At 38.4% G+C, this 15,639-nt stretch overlaps 1 long non-coding RNA gene across 1 annotated transcript in view; it reads left to right on the plus strand.

Moving 5' to 3' along the window:
* LOC128852130 (uncharacterized) overlaps positions 1 to 10,932 on the plus strand; it is a 53,523-nt gene extending 42,591 nt beyond the window's left edge. Inside the window, exon 6 of the long non-coding RNA XR_008449777.1 lies at positions 10,120 to 10,932. This is a non-coding gene — a long non-coding RNA (uncharacterized LOC128852130). The remainder of the gene's footprint in view (positions 1 to 10,119) is intronic.
* The last annotated feature ends 4,707 nt before the right edge of the window (positions 10,933 to 15,639 follow it).

The following is a 15,639-nucleotide window of genomic DNA, read 5'->3' on the forward strand; positions in this document are numbered from 1 at the left end:
GGGGAACACTCACACAAATATTACTTGGGTTCAGCACTTAAATCCTCGTGAATATAGTTTGCAAAGCACAAACTGCAGGTACTGTAGCAGAATGCAATGAAGCATTTCAGGTCATGTTGGTATTTGACTTTTGATAATTATTTGTTGGGCACACAGCAACTATTAAACACAATCCATCCTTTTTTTTTTTGTCCTCTGCAATAACAAAAGGCCATAAAATTCTCATGTCAATTCTTATGTCATAAAATTCTCATGTCAATTCACTACTTTGATTTTGCTGTGGTTTAGTATTTAGACCAACAGCAAACAGACTTAAATGTGTGTTGTCACCACCGTGTAAAATCTCTACATTACGCTTTGACTAAATGTAACCAGCACAATACCTGACAATGTCTGCCTAAACCTCTCACAGAGAACTTCAGAAAAGCTGATGTGTTGAAAAGTTCTTTCTTTAAAAAAATATAACATCAGTTTTTGCTCTTAAATCAGAAACCAAGACCATGACAACAAGCTTGTACAAGTGTTCTTCAGGAACATATTTCATAGAACTGGTCTAAACCAATTATCACCTAATGAGCTTTTCTGATAAAAAACAGGTTTCTTGAGCTTTATACAGACTCTCTGGATTTTTATCCAAAAAAAAAAAATTAAATTAAACTAAAATATGATTGCTAAGAAGAACAAAGCATTTCAGATGAGTTAACCATCTCGTTTTTTTCGTATAAGATTATATCTAGGTGCTGATTTGGATTAAGATGACCAGTTTCAACATATGGTATATTTTCATTGGGGATCTTAAACAAGATTTGGTGTCTATTTCTCCTTAAAGGGAAATAATTGAACAAACAAACAAAATAAATCCCCAAAAAGCGCTCAGAAAAAAATCCAGTTCTTAACAGGAAATCTATATTCTTGAAGATTCTGAAAGAAATTCTCCATTTTAAGAAAAAGCAGAAGCTTCATAATCAAAATTCACTATCTCTGAAGATTAACTTCATGAACACTGTTACTCTTACTGCATTAAGCTAAGCAGGTGCTAATTCCTTACAGATAAAATACTGAATTAGTATAGTACATCTGCTTCAGCCCTCTCTAGCAGGATAGGTGGAAGAGGGGCATTTTAACAAATGCCCCCTGAATCACAGCAAGGATTTGGTGTTCTTTTACTTGGGTTCACATCTAATCAAAACCTTCAGAGTTTCTTGTTATACATCATAACTCATAAAAGATATTCAAAGAGTAATTGAGGAATGGCTGCTTAGAAAGATAAAGTTTTTAAAGGCATTGCAAGCCCAGTCTTGGCCCCTCCATCATGAAGTTTCTAGAAGAGGTAAATTTTATATTCTTTTTATTTATTTTCTGAGCATTCACATTATTACAAGGTTGTCTCTTCAGGCGTTTCTTCAGTTACTATGAGAACAGCAGTTCCTGTCTTGGCAAAAGCAGAGATTTTTCAAAAACTTCATTATATTCCACAATTCAATGCTCTAAGAAAAAAACATCATCTGATGTCATAAACCATGTGACCAGATTCAACCAACAACTTGTAAAACCTGGTCTCAGTAAGGCTTTGCCCCAATAAAGAAATTTCTGAGGAATCTGTGCTATGGAAGAAGAATTTCTTGTTAGCACTTTGCAAACACCAGGCAAACAGTAGCAAACAATTAATTCTCCTTATCTATCATCTTTTCAGCTCTGGGTTGAGTAAAGTTAATGTGCACATCGTAGAGCAATGACAAGCTGTGTAGTCACTGCTATCATGCTTACAGAGCTTTCAACTGTTTTGAGCTTCTCCTTTTATTGGGGTTTTCTTTTTTCCTGCTATGTCTTCCCAAAGCTAATCATGTGTGTTTGTCAAACCTGAACAGCTTCAGCCCTTTAGAAAAAAGAATTGCGGTAAGCTGTTTGTCTTGTTATTTCATCTCATGATTTCAAGGGTATCTTTGCCTTTTCTGGTTAATTTTAAGCAGCATTTTTTGGGGGGAAACAGATAGAGTTTAACTTAGGGTCTATCTCTGCTATCTCCTGGTTTCTTAAGGTCAGGAATGTAAGTTGAAAGCTAACCCAGTCACTCTGGATAGAAAGAAAGCCCCTCCAACAGTCTCACAAAGTAGAGTCTACAAGAACTCGCTGACTTCATGATTTCATTTAGTATTGGAGAAGCCTACACTGAGCACCCCATTTCTAGCTGTTCAGCAATAGCATGACAAATTGCACCCTTATATTTCCTATTCTTAAGTGCGAAATGAGATTTGCCCATCCTGACAAGACTTTTGGAGATGATGCGTGAAGAATGGTAACATCTAAAGAGCTGGAAACACCAATTTAGTACCTTGTCATACTTGATAAATAAACTGGTTATATTTTTCAGGAGCAATAATCAGTTTTGAAATGTGTGATCCTGGGTATGATCCTGCTTCCAGAGCAAACATAAATGTACATATTGCTGTACTTTGTAACAGGAATACACCAGCTGTTCACATTCAAGATCCCAACCATCCAGTGGCAAGGGTGGTTGCAGATTTCACCGTGGATGTAGAAGCTGCCTGCAAAGATGTAGGATGAGGGCTAAGTGGATGAATAAGTGGGTGCATCCAATTACCATTATTGCTTAAAATCAACCCTCATCATCTCTGTAGTCTCTCCAAGTTGAATACATCTTGGTAGATTTATGCGTGCTTTTAAGCTGTTCAGAACAGACTTCCCTTCCTACAAGCTATAAACCTTAATTAATTAAACACATTTTTCCAGTGCCTGAATTTATAAATCCAAAAATAAAATAAGAAAAGAACTTAAAAACAGCTGTATAGAGCCAGATACAAAATTTATCTGGGCTAATTCCTTATCTCTGATACTGGCTAGTGGAAGATCCTTAGGGAATGCACATAACTAAGAGCAGATTTATAGTGAAATCATTCCTCTGGCAAATCCTTCAGGCAGTCAGTGATGTAACGGCTTGCTACTACAGTTAATAGTTCTTGACTGATATAGTCTCATTTAAAAAAAATTTAGTCCATTTCCAAGCACTTTCATTCAAATTTCCAGAACATTCTGAGACAATTTAATTACGTTCCATGTGAAAAACTATTTCGCTGATGGTTTTGAAAAGGTTGCCTGATAATTGTAATGTGTGTACCTTATTCTCTGTGTTTCAAGAAAGGAAGAATGATGATTTACTGCTCACTTTTTCAATGTCATTCATTGTTTTCAACATCTCTGATCATGTCCATCCCAGTCGTTGCCAAGGTTAAGACACTATTTTATAGGGTTCTTCCATATTGCAGAAGTGGTTAAACACCTTTCACATGTTTTGCCATCTTTGTAGGGTTTTTTTTCCCCTCCTTCTGAGGTGAAATATCAGTTCTGAGATGACACAATTCTCAAGAAACACTACAGATATGGATTTACACAGAATTGTTGTGGTGGTTTGGATCTCCATTCCCATCCTAACAAATCCTAAGAACCCTTTTGCATCTAAAAACCTTCTAAAGGCTGCACCAGTGTGAAGTGTTTCCAACATCCCTCCTCCAAGTAGCAATAATTAATGTAGAGACTTTCACAGAGAATGGATATTTATGGCTGCTTCTTTCCACTTGGGTTACTTTGTGTTTAGCAATGCTTGATTTCGTCTGTCATTCCCTCTTCCAGTCATCCATATCATAATTTAAATAAAAAAAATCTCTAAAGAAGTGACATTTGTTCTTAAACCACTTCTTCCAGAGTCCAGTGAGGTCAGCAGAAAAAAATTAGATGAGCTTTCAGTTGGACCAGATGGTATTATGTTGCCAAAGATTTTACAGTATTTTCAAAGCGGAAAACCACTTCTGAAGTGGAAATGTTTTCCAATCATGTTCAGCAGCTGAGCTGCACATTCTAGAGATTAGAAAGGGACTGTCTTACCCACAGAAAGACTGGATGGCAACACCACAAAAAAAGAAAGTGGTACCACAATACAGTTATTCAGATGCATTTTAATTCAAATAGGATGGGAACGCAGGGTAGGAAATGCTGAAAGCCACAGAAATAGATTTTTTTCCTCTCTTGCTTCAGTGTAATTTAAAACATCAAACCATTTTTAATGAGTTTTAGAGAAACCAAGTCTTGGCTGTGACCTTCTATGCCAAAATTTAGCCTAGAGAAAATTTTCCAAGCTGATTTATAAATCCTATAAAACAGAGGGGTTGATGGTGGAAACAGTGAGCTGCAGACACCAGTAGGATATGGTGTTACAGTCTTATTTTTAATTTTAAATCTGGGAGAAGTTCTGGACGGTGTATTTACCTTGTATTCCAGTCAAGACACTCTGCACAAAACTTTGTCCTTAAAGAACTATGACTTTGATATTCTGCACTTTGTTAGGCTCAGGGAGAAAATCATGTTAGCAAAATAAAACATACAGAAAGAAACATATTCCACTAAGGTTTTATCTTCAACAGAGGGACATAATTTGCTGCAATAAACAGCAAACAGGCTACTAAACTCCTTGTGTAGAAGGACAGCTTCTGTCCTTCTGTTGGGCAAGTAGTTTCTGCACACATTTCTCATTCTGGTATAACGCTGAATAAGGTCTTCGAGGTACAGAATTCCTTACTGTCAATATGCCCCTGTGGACACTGTATAGGATCTCTAGGAGATAACTGTCATGCAAGTAAGTAGTAATGACTAAGTTACAGCAATCATATTTTCCTGGAGAGTTAGTAATAATAAGAGTTTACAACCATCAGCTCTACTGTGTAACGCTGTCTTATTGATTTCCTTGTCAACAGGTCACACAGCACCTGGCAACTTTTGCATTAAAATGTGATTTTATTTAAGGGTAAAGTCGTTAACTCATAGCCTCTGGCATTCTGCCTTAGAGGTCAAGGGCACAGGTACATCATATTACCCCCGTATATATTACCCATCTGATCTATTCCCTATTCTGCACCATTCTACAACAGCTTTCCCAGGATATTCATGTCCCCTCAGTGTGGTTTCCAAACAGGTACTTACCTACACATGCTTATTTTCTGAGTAAGTTTTCAGTTTCACTGTTGTCTTCTTGGTTCCTGAATTTCTCCCTTCTTGGAGATCATACTAGCCCCCAGAATTTACTGTTCCTTTGGAAATTTCATCTGCTACCTTCTCAGCACATACATTTCCTCTCCTCAGCCTTTGCTTTCTTGTAATTATTTCTCCATTCAAACCTATTGCCATCTATAGAATTTACATAAATGCAAGCAAAAGAAAATATTTATAACAAGCCAGAAAGAAGCTCAGGGGAAAAAAAGTTGTATAGAAAAAGGAATTTTTGTTGGGATTCTTTGACATTAGATAGTGTTGACATCCTTGTCTGTGTTGGTCATTTAAATGGCTCTCAAAGGAGTTCACAGGATAGATCATCACAGTATCTATTTAACTCTCTACCTGGGGTGAAATAAATTGTATATAGGAGCATTTCTTTCTTTCAGTTGACTGTAAAGAGATGATCAATAACTAGCTCAGAGGTAAACAACCTGCCTTGTAAATGACTCAGATAGGATGACCTGTCTCTCTCCTTCATTTAGTTTCACTACACACAGTACATGAACAGAAGGGCAGGATACCATGACTCTATCCTGCACTGACCTTGAAGAAAGCAGACCTCTTGACTAATAAATGTTTTCTTAACTAATTAGTTAATAACAAACTGCATTTATCATCTTTGTAAGAATTTCATTGACTCCAAGCAAATGCTGTATCCACAAACCTCCTGGCAAAGACTTCAGTCCTTTAAATCCAGTTTAAAGCAACAACCACTGGGATTACACTGAGCATAATAGTTTAACAAAGCTGATGATGAATAGCACTCCAAGGAACAATACGAAAAAATGCTTTTATTCTGCACAGAGTAGGACCAGTGGATGTTGTTCCAGCTCCTGAAGAAAATTTATACTTTGCTTAAGATATTGGTGACGGAGGTCATGGTGGTGGCAGGGCTATTTTATGCTTCTATTGTTTACTTTGTGCACTTTCTACTTGTGTACTTAATTTCCAAATCAAGTGGATGGGAGCCTGGAGATGTGGTGAATATTCCTAACTCCATTACTGACTCGGTGAAGCAAATGAAGAGGTCTCTTAACCTCTCTGTACCTCAAATATTCTATTTGTGAAATGGAACTTGTCCTTTTACCTCTATAAAACACTTTGGGACTTAAGGGACTGTTATCACTATAGTCAGCGCTAAGCCAACAGCTCAAAACAATCAGTCCTGACACTGGAGGTCACAGCAAAAACCATGAAGACTGCCCCTACCCAGGGATCAGTTCTATACTGTGAAAAAATCTAGACTATTTAAATACATTCTCTGGTTTTCCTGTCTACTCAAGAAAAAAGAGGGAGAGGGAGAGGGAGAGAGGAACAAAGAAGCACTTCAAAGGTCCTGTCCCCTTGCCCAGAGCACTGAGATCTCACAGCGTGCTGTATGACATGGCGACAGTTCCTAAGCTTGAGAGAGATCAAAACTGCAGCTCCATCAGCTCTTCTTTATAATAAAGCTAATGACATTAACCACTTCACAAGAATAAATCTTTCATTTCCGTTGCACTTTGATTTTTCCTTTTCACTTTTATCTTCACTGGGTTATGGTTTGAATAAAAATCTTTAGGTATAAGGAAGTCGAGCTGGTTGCAGAAGGTATGTCTGGGATGAGACTGTAAGATAGAGGCCCCGGAAAGGTCACCACCTTATAGGGTGGCTTAAAATTTCACCCTGTCATTTATTAATCTGCTTTAGTATGTATATCAGCTTCTAGTCTGGAGGAAGTTTGCTTTGTTTCAAAATTTCCCTCTTCATCATTGAGAGGAACACACACAAAAAAGAAAGAAAAGAATGTGTAAGCATGAAGATATACCATTTTTCCCTGCTATGAGTTTTGTCATTGCAGAGGAGGAAGAAGTCTGCTCTGATATTGCCTGAACCCCTCAACATAAGCCAATGACAATATGTCAAGGAGGACAAGAAGCTAAGGAGACTAAAAGTGCTACCCTATCCTTGATGCTTTATTTCAGCTATCTGGGCCTGATTCTGTATAAGCTTGGACACTGAGACCTCTGACAAAGGAGTTCAGAGGTCTTCAAAGATGGATTATCTTCTGACTGTGCCTTGCGTTTAATTCTTGCCACATAATTTGCAATGCTTTACTTAAGTGTACGTTACATTCTTCTTTTGTAAATTGTACTGAAAACACGCAGAGATGTTCTTGGTATTTAAGGCAATTTTTTTTTTCTTCACTTCAAGAATTTGGCAGATATTATTGCAATAATTACTTCAGCAGGTAACATCTCAGTTTCCAAACCTTTGGACTAGCTTGTTTGCCTGGATAGGGATGGGGGAGAGGAAGGAAATACAAATTGCTCCAGAAAAAGCAGCAAATGAATCCTCAAGCTCCACAAATATTTCAGTTTCTGATATGCACGGTACATCAACCCACTTTGTTGTCCCATGAAGGAAGCTACTTAGTCATGATAATATTAATCGGGGTTTTTTCCGTTGTTTTCTCACCACTTCCCTTTCCAAATCCTTCTTTCCGTACATCCTTCATTTTAAAGACATTAAACAGAATTTAACCTAAATAAGCAAATTAGACCATCGGTTTCATACTGCAATCTCACGCAAATTAATATCTGAGGAAAACTGCGCACTATTTAAGAGGTCTCAGTTGAGCTATAATTTTTCAGCCTGGGTAAAAATTTATAAACCTCCATGAAAGAAAATGGGTTTTCTTTTTCCTTTTTCGGAGGGGAGGAGAAGCGTGTTTTGGGTTTTGTACTTGTTGTTGCAATAGTTTCTACAATTGCAATTGCAGTTCAGGGCCAGAAACTTGCTGTTCATGAAAAATTAGAATGTGCAGAATGTTGTCAAAGGAGTTGAAGTTTGCAGAGAGATGCGAAGATCTCAGGTTCCGTGATTTATGTGGGTGTTTGCCCGCATCTTTTTCTGTCCTCGTTATAAAGACAAAGTTTTAAGGTAGAGCGTGCTGTCTGGCTCCCTGGTACAGAGACAAGGAGGTTTGAAAAGCTCTTGTCACTGCCTTAAGTCAAGGCATGTTTTCGATGAAGACTATTAAACTAGAAAAAAATATGTACTGTCAGAGACTTCAGGCATGTGATGGCATGAGGGGAGGGGAAGAGGTTCCCAAACGGACTTTGCCTTCACTGATCAAGGAAATTAGAAATTCCCTGGGCAAATCAAGTGCAAAATTGGTAGTGTAGAAGTGTACTTCATTCTGTTCGCTGTGCCTTTCCTGAAGTACAGAGAGAAGGCTACACACTTCTCAAGATATTTGCCAGTTTGGAGTTAAATAAGTCTCTTCTTCTGTATTAACAGAAATTTGGACATCATTTTAATATGGGCCACATCCAAACCAACATTATTAGCTTTTCTAGTTTCCAAATGAAGAAGCTGAGGCACAAAGCACTTAAGTGATATGGTCCCATTCTCACCATGGGACAGAATTTGTAGTCTGCTCCAACTCTATCCCTTTTTTCTATCAGAAAAAAAAAAAATAAAGGCTATAATAAATGTTATTTAAAAGAACAGAGAATCAAATGAGTTATTAAAAAAGCATAAATTTTCTTTCTTTTGTTACTTAATGCATTAATAATTAAATAAAGAATAATAATTAAATAATAATTAAATAAAGAATAAAAAGAAATGCAAATAGGAGTAAGTTTTAGATATACAAAAATTACTGGTAGGCATTAGCATGAACTTTTGAAATGATTCTACAGGTCATTCTAAGGAATTAAAAATGAAATAGACAAAAAATACATAAACAAAGTACAGGTAGCACAAAATCATACTTATATTACAGCAACAATGCATTACACAATGTAGCCACGTGTTCCAAAATGTAAGAATAATAACAGGTTTCTCTGTCTGGAGAAGTGCGATATGACTCAGGCATCAGGGAAAGGTTCACTGCTATGATTTGATGGAGCTGTCACCTTTTAATATGTGATGCCAAAAAAAAAAAAGAAAAAGATTCATAGCTCCTTTCTCAGTCAACTTTAATTAGATAGGGGGAGGAGAAGATTGGCTGTGGAGGGGATACACCATATGCTGGTGATATCTGAAAATACACAGACAAATACAATGAAACATTGCTATTGCTCCATCGAAGTCTATCTGCTGCCCTTTTCTAGTATACATTTAATAAGGAGATCACTGGGGGAAAAGAAACAGAGCAGGCAACATCTCCATGACTAGTTCTGGACCAGCTGTCTTAACTGGAAATCTTGGATGTTAACCTAATACATATATTATTTTTAACTAAGAGGTCCCCATTCCTGCAAATGCAGGCAGGTTTTTTTAGCCTCCCACACATAAATAATTTAATTGACTTCAAGGGGGCTGCTTTCACTGCTAGTACTGAACATCTGTTTAATGCTTGAAGGAGCAGCACCCTAATTTTCTTTTCCAAATAAGCCTCATGATGCATAAAATAATAACTGATGGACAATAACTGTGTAAAATTAATTGACTCCATATGAGTTTACAAGGCTAAGAAGGAAAACTAATAGAGAGAGAAATGTAGTGTTTAAAAATCTATGAGAGAGAGTTTCACAAGAGGTTTATAAACCATCTTAATAGCAGTGTAAGATGTTTTGTCAGGGCATTTGTGCCAGGCTAATCCCTAAGGTAATCCCATTGTTGGATATAGGAATTAAGAAGGAAAAGGGTATGGGAAAATTGGCAGAATGGTCCTACCATTAAGGTGCTGAGTTGTGATCCAATACCTTGTTCCCTTCCCAACGCTACAATGGCAGACACCCTCTGTAACCTTAGGAGTTACTGTTCTACAGACTATAGAATCAACCCTCATTACCGGAGCTCCGAATGCCTTATAGCAGTGCCAGCCCCAATGTAAAACACTGCTCTTTTCAAGAGGAGCTGTGGAAGGCTGTAAAGATTTCTACTGCCACCTTCCACTTAATTTTAAACAGATCTTTCTCACACATGGGCCAAAACAACATTAAAGTAAGCAATACCCATGGCTCTCCTAATTTCACAGTAAAAAAAAGTGTGCAAGGTGTACTTTATCCCTTCTTCCGTTGGTTGATTTATTAATTTATTTTTTTTTTTAATATTATTTTTCAGGAAGGGCAGAAGTTGAGGACAAGAGGGAGAGAAGACTTGAAAACTCAGTAAAAATAAGCAGATTGTGGAGTGGGAGTTTTTTTTGGAAATGTGATACTTCTTCGAGGGGGCACAAAGAAGCAGATTGAAACAGCATAATTGCAACATGTGCCTTTGGAAAATAACATGCAATAACTGCAAGCCAGGGCAGAGCCACGAGAGAGCCAAGGTCAAGCTGCATGAACAACCTGAACTGTGGCATTTCCTGAGTTTTACATATCTGACTTTACTGCCTGAACTTTTTGTCTTCCTAGTTATTTTCTATTGCATATATGAAACACATTCAACGCTACTCGTTAGCAGTTGCTGTTTAAAAGGAAACGGAATAAAGCCGTGTGGGCTATACATGCTTGTGTGGGGAAAATAATCACGGAGGAGGTCTTAATATTTCTTTAGCCTTTTGTTTTGAGGAACTGCAGAGTGAAATATTGCCCTCAGGACAGAAAAAAAAAAGCTGTTTTAGCGTTACATGAAGAAATTTCAGCCTTTAGCTGTAGGCATTGCATCATAGTCCCAGTAACCCTCAATCCCTAGATGATATTTTACCACATTTTCCCTCCACAGTCACTATTTATGTATGGGCTGGGAGAGAGAGCAGTCAGTGTGGTGTGTTATATGTATGTAGTGGTTTGTTTTGTGTGCACGTAGGGAACTTGAGGTTTTTTCCCTAACAATTCAGGCAGCTTTATTTTAAGTTCTCTGAACATCTACATGCAGAAAACTGCTTCATAACAGCTGTAGAGAGAGTGGTGAAAGAAGAGGCTCTGATATCAAATTATATTGGGGAAAAATCAAAAAACACCAAACAATCCCTCTCACCCCCCCAAAAAAAATAAAAACATATTCAGAAAACTTTTCTTTTGTTCTCAGTTCTGGATAAAAAAACACATCCATCCAAAACCAGCTGGTTGTGGCACCCTATTGAAGGTTTACATGGATGCAATATAATCTAAATTCAGTCCATTGCGTCATATTTAACTTGCAAAATTTATAGTACAGCAGAGGCTGATTTACTACTGAAACCATGGAATTCACAGCCTGGCACAAGCTGGGGACACAAAGAGTTAGAGCATGCTTTCAGCTAGCCTGCAAGAGCCACTGTGGGGCAAACAGTGAACAAAGAATAATTTCACCTTATAGGGGGTCAACTGATGTGTCATTTGCCAAAAACATATTGAAGGCTAAAGCAGACACAGCCCATGATGGCAAATATCTTCAGACTATCAAAATGGCAAACTCCACTTAGACTTCTCCCAGTTAACCCAAGTTATACTTTTTTCCTAACAAGACAAAATCATAGAATCACAGAATCATAGAATGGTTTGGGTTGGAAGAGACCTTAAATATCATCTAGTTCCAACTCCCCAGCCATGGGCAGGAACATCCCAATAGATCAACGCTCAAAGCCCCATCCAACCTGGCCTTGAACACCTTCAGGAGTGGGGCAGCCACAGCTTCCCTCGGCAACCTGTGACAGTGGCTCACCACTCTTGTGGTGAAGAAATTCTTCCTAATGTCCAGTCTTTATCTGCCCCTCTCTGGTTTATATCCGTTCCCCCTCATCCTATCACCACAAGCCTTTGTGAACAGTCCCTCTCCAGCTTTCTTGTAGCCCTTTGTAGCCTTCTCTGGACCCGTTCCAACAGTTTCACATCCTTCTTAGATTGAGGATTCCAGAACTGGACACAATACTCCAGATGAGGTCTCACAAGATGGGTTGTGGAATCCTGGAAATCAGCGGTTTTTTTCTACTTTCCCATAGTGTTTCCTGTCCTTTCTGGGCAAATGATATCTGAGAATAAACAAAAGATCAAGATAAAGATGTGTTCTAAGTTGCTGATGGTGTCACTGATCTCCAGATGAGGGTTGAATTGGTAGAACAGCTGACAAAAGGGATGTCTACCATTCCTTCTGGCTGGAATTGAGTATTTCTAAAATTAAGTTTTGCACACAGAAGACTCTACATAGATAATGGGGAAGCTGGAGATTAAAGTAGGGGCTGAAAGCAAATAAGTGACCTGACTTAAAGCTTACCACACGTGATTTTGATAAATTAAAGAAGACTTTACCTGACTGTTCTTGGATTTATTAGATTACATTTAAACAGGAACAAAAGCAGTGAACAGAAAAAATGCCTAACAAAGCAAAGGAAAAAAAACCAGCTCCAGCAGAGCAGGATGGAAATAACACTTTTCCTTTGCTAGAAGGAGATGAGGGAAGTTTCTACTGATTGTTGCAGTAATTACAGCTATAGGGTCAAGAATACCTTCCCAACAGAAGTCTGTGTTGACATGCTGTGGTTTTTATAACTTGGGCCTTCTCTTGACCATTTTCCATTGTGAAGGGATCCTCATACTAATGTTTGATGTCTACCATTGCAAAGCGCTGTTTTTAAAAAGGCAGAGACCAGTTAAATTATTAAAAAGCTTTTTTTTTTTTTTAATTTACACTGTACTTTGTTCAAAATTTTGAGACATATAGCATGAACACACTAGCAGATATCCACTAGAGAGTCCTTAAGCATACATTCCTTGAGAAAACATCCAGACAGGAGCCTAGGAAAAAGAGCCAAGGCTGAAGAGCTGCAATTCCCTCTTCACTGTGGTCTTACACAGGGGTAATTCCACTAAATTCAGGATCCTGACTCTATGCCCAAATGAAAGCATGAATTTAACAGTGCTGCAATGTTGATATAAATTCTGGACTGAAGGGAAGGCAAAAGAAAAATTAAAATTATGCCATATTGAAGGTCACATTTAAGATGGAAAATTACCCGTGCTTCCTGCTGTGGTGTGTGGTCCATCCTACACATATCCTAATTTTTCTTACTGTTATCTTACTGTTAAATTTTGAATGTGTTACACAAAGAGATTATGACATTGCAAAGTGTCTGCAGATCAAAACAAATGTTCCCCCCTCTCTCTCTCAGAGCAAAGCCTGTATATAGTCCACACAGTGATATATGAGCAATGCACACACCGCAGAAAAATGACAGAACAAAATCCCCATCCTAGCTTTTTCGGTACGTCAAAAACTATTGCTCTGAAATCAAAACTAAGTGGAACTGAATGGTCTCAACAGGCATCTAGCCAAAGAGGAGAACAGCGGGGAGAAGATAAAAAGGTAGCAGCAACAAGCAGAAAAGCAGACAAATTGAGGATAACAGTACCCAACGCCATAATCATAATCAGAGCAATTGAATTGCACCTTGAAAGATCACATTTACTTGGATCCTGTGCGGGTCCAGGATGCATGTATTTGTATAAAAAGCCAGGTGTCAGGAACCATCCCCTCCACACACCCCACCCCATCTCTATTCCTGCTTGTGGTTCCCAAGGACACTGTCATCTACATTATCCCAGACCTCCTGAAGGAATCTGACTACCGACTACAGAGCACGCAACCCTCCTTTATGGTGCTTTGCCTCCACATCTGGCCCTGACTTCCATAGATGGTAGCTTCTAGATACAATTGAGTCCTAAATTCAGATGTTTTTTTGCTTTTTAAAGCAGCCACTGGGCAATGATTTATCAATGAACACTTTGCAACCAACTGATGGAACAGGTTTGATGTGAATTGTTGGTGGACACATTAAATAGAAACACAGTATTAATCAAATTATGCTGTGGTCTGAGATCAATTACTGCGTACAAAAAGCACAGGCATGGCAGAGGTTTGACTTATACCAGTGTGTGAAGAGGGCTACAAGTTTTGTGCATCAGTTATCACAGTGACTGCTTTTCCATCGCTAAAGTTCACAGCAAAAGCTCGGCACAAATAACAAGCTTCGATTCACAAGAGCAAAGAACTGATGTGAGAAGATCGTTGGCTGGTGTGTGTGTTTTCCTCCTAATTTTGTGGTTAAATATCTTTTCAAACAACAATGTTTAAATAAATATTAATGGTTAAAAAAGTCTGAATTTGAGCAGAACATCAGAGCCACATCTGCATCTCGTAGCTAATGTAACAATGCCTGCCAAAGTCTAAACCTCAAAGTCATTTCACAGATATTTAAGTCGGGGATTTACTGAAAACCAATTACTTAAACGCCTACTATGGCCAATGGATAATTGATACTAGATAATTCCAGAGGTGTATTCATTTTATCCTTAAAAGCACATGCCTTCCTAAGATAAGGTGACAAATTCTGCAAAGGCTGAACATAGGGAATGAGATTCTCATCTAGGACAACAACTCACCCATGGATAAGCAGGCCGTGTGAGAATAGGTTGTGGCACAAATCCAGAGCATCATTTGATTTTGCACCTAGGACTTACCAAAAAAATGTTGTTAAATTAATGTGCATTAATGTGCCCTCCTAGAAACTAAAAATAACACAGAAAATATTAATATAACATAAGGATATACCATTCTGTGTTCCTTTATTATCCTGGAGTTAAGAGAATCCTGACTATAGTGAGTCATTCTTTCCACTTGCATTTGGTTTCTAACCAAAGGAACTCTGAATCTTCATGTGAGCTCAGGATACCCCTAAAAAAATTAAGTACAGGGAACGTGAACCGAGGCAACAGGGATCTCAATGTCAGTGGTTGGAAGGAGGGACAAAATACAGAGGTTCAGACTTTGTCTGTAGCTTTATGGAAAGAACAAACTAAGTGAGGCATCAGAATAGAACACTTGAGGAGAAAGTATTCTATACCTATATGCACCAAGACACGAGTTTCTGTCTTTCAGAGGGTGCATAACCATGTTAGCTCATTAGTACTTCTGGAGAAGACAAACTGTGTAAGAGCTTTAGGGTTTTCGGACAGGAGTTGGCTCATATCCAGCCTGCTAAGGGCTTGGGCAGAGGAGACTGGGATTGTCTTCACCACCCATGCAGGCGTGACCTTGGTAACGTTTAAATCTGCACTGAAGCATCTGACCCCTTTTAAAGACACAATAGATGGTCCTGTTGTTTGGCCGTGTTGTTGGAATAACTGTAATTCACCTTATAAAGAGAGGGAATGAAGTTGGCAAAGTTCTTGCTGTGCAGCAAGCGATAAAATCTCTGCAGCAGCTCTGGACTGAAAGAGTAGCTCAGACCGTGGGTTGTGTATCCACGCACAGGGAAAGGCAGGTGGATGGATATGGAAGTAGTATCAATAAAAGCAGGATATATTAAAACTAATAAACATCAGAAAGCAAAATGCCAAGAGGAACTGAGCTGTTCCAGGCTGCACAGCTACTGGAGTAACTTCCAGCAAGTCATGCACATGAAAGGAATTGGGGAACCTCTTGGGGCAGTGACTGAGGGCATCTGCTGAAGTGCTTTAATAACAGTTGCAGTTAGGGGAGATTTTTCCAAAGCACTGATAGTACACATGATGCTCAGACCCATTAGATTTGAAACAGTCAGTCCCTTGGAAATCCCTTCTTTGGCTCTTTCTAAAGCAGTTTATACCTATGAAATTAAATGCACTTTACCAGGGAAGGCATTACACTCCACACACTCTTAGGAGAATCAAGGCATACACACAT

This window comes from Cuculus canorus, chromosome 4, assembly GCF_017976375.1.
Source record: "Cuculus canorus isolate bCucCan1 chromosome 4, bCucCan1.pri, whole genome shotgun sequence".
Lineage (NCBI taxonomy): Eukaryota > Metazoa > Chordata > Aves > Cuculiformes > Cuculidae > Cuculus > Cuculus canorus.